Source organism: Myotis davidii, unplaced genomic scaffold (genome assembly GCF_000327345.1).
Source record: "Myotis davidii unplaced genomic scaffold, ASM32734v1 scaffold225, whole genome shotgun sequence".
Classification (NCBI taxonomy): domain Eukaryota; kingdom Metazoa; phylum Chordata; class Mammalia; order Chiroptera; family Vespertilionidae; genus Myotis; species Myotis davidii.
In genome coordinates, this window is record NW_006296222.1 from 1,337,272 (window position 1) to 1,338,948 (window position 1,677).

General features: G+C 37.3%; 1 protein-coding gene across 1 annotated transcript in view; it reads right to left on the bottom strand.

Moving 5' to 3' along the window:
- NAF1 (nuclear assembly factor 1 ribonucleoprotein) overlaps positions 1–1,677 on the bottom strand; it is a 51,601-nt gene that overhangs the window by 2,300 nt on the left and 47,624 nt on the right. The window lies entirely within an intron of this gene.

A 1,677-nucleotide genomic window follows, 5' to 3' on the forward strand; every position in this document is an offset into this window, starting at 1 on the left:
CCTCATAACCCTTTCTAATGGCTGGGCTCCTCTTCGGTGCCCTCTCCAGTTCAGACTTTTCCAATTCAGAAGGTACATCATCTTGGTATTTTAAGGAGCATGTACAGTTTTTAGCGTGGAATTTCTCGGAATTTGGGATCCGGCCTATAGTGAGTTTCACTTTCTAAAACAAAAGAAAGAAAATAATTAAATGACTGAAGATTGTTTGTTCTCAGTATGCCCTCATTCACACCCTTCGAAGCAGGTTTTGAGGAAACAATTTTAAAGCATCCACAAAGCCAGAGAATCAGAAAAGGGAAAACTAGCAAGGTAATAAAATTTTAGACAATGACCACTGGACTCCAGCTAAACAGCAGAGAGAACACTAGATATCTCATCACCCACACTCTCAGAAGCTGAGTGGGGAGCCTAGACTTCCTCCCTTAATAGGATTAATGACATGCCTTGGCCTCCTACCAGGTCATGTCAGAGCAGGTTGAACAAGAAACCAGTTACAGGCCTCCTGCAGTGACCCAGGAGATCACTTGGGGAACCTGGACCTCTGCCTCCACTACCACAACACATACCTCCTCCACCTCCTGCACTGGGTGGTGTCAGAGAAGCCCTAGGGGAGAGGCAGGGCTTTGAGCACCACCCAGAGGTAGCGAGGCCATCCCCCACTGTTGTCAGGGGAGCAGTAATGAGGTAACCCTACCCAAGAGGGGGCCCACCCTTGCCCATCAGTAAAACGCACCTCCTGGCCTCAGGTGTCAACAGAGACTGAGAAGAAAACCTAGACTTGTATCCCTATCTGGTAGGAAGAGTAATAATATGACACCCTCCCTTCCTTTCCCTGCCAGGAGTTTTAAAACCAAGACTGCTAAAACAGAAGTAACATATAGAGTCTTGTAACATAATACCCAAAATGTCCATGTTTTAATTAAAAATAACTCATCATACCAAGAGCCAAGAAAATTCCAAACTTAATGAAAAAGGAAAATTAATCAAGGCCAATACCAAGATGACAAAATGTTAGAATTATCTGAGAAATATTTTAGAATAGTCATAAAAATGCTTCAACAAGAAATTATGAACATATTAAAACAAATAGAAAAAAGCAAAAAAAGACCACAATGAAATATAAATTTTAGAAGTGAAAACTCAATAATACAGTTAATATGTTAATTCTCTCCAAATTAATATACATACACGTTTAATGCAATTCCTAACAAAATCCCAGCAAGGCTTTTTGTCGATATAAAGATTATTCTACAATTTATATGAAAAGGCAAAGGGACTAAAATACCTAAAATAATTTTGCAAACTTTTAGAAAATAAAATAAGAGAAAATCTTTGGAAATAGGTCTAGGCAAGAAATTCTCAGACTCCATAAAAGAAGAACTGATAAATTTGGTTAATCAAAATTAAAAACTTTGTTTTGCAAATGACCCTTTCAAGAGGATAAAAACATAGGCTAAAGACTGGAAGAAATTATGTACAAACTCATAATTCAAGAATTAAACAGAAATATAATTAGATAATGTGTAAAAGACATAAACAAATATATCATTGAAGAAATGGAAAGATGTTCAATATCATTAGCCATTAGGAAAATGCAAGTTAAAATCATAGATATCACTACCTACCTATAAAAATGGCTAAAATAAAAAAACAGTGACCACACCAAATGTTGGTGAG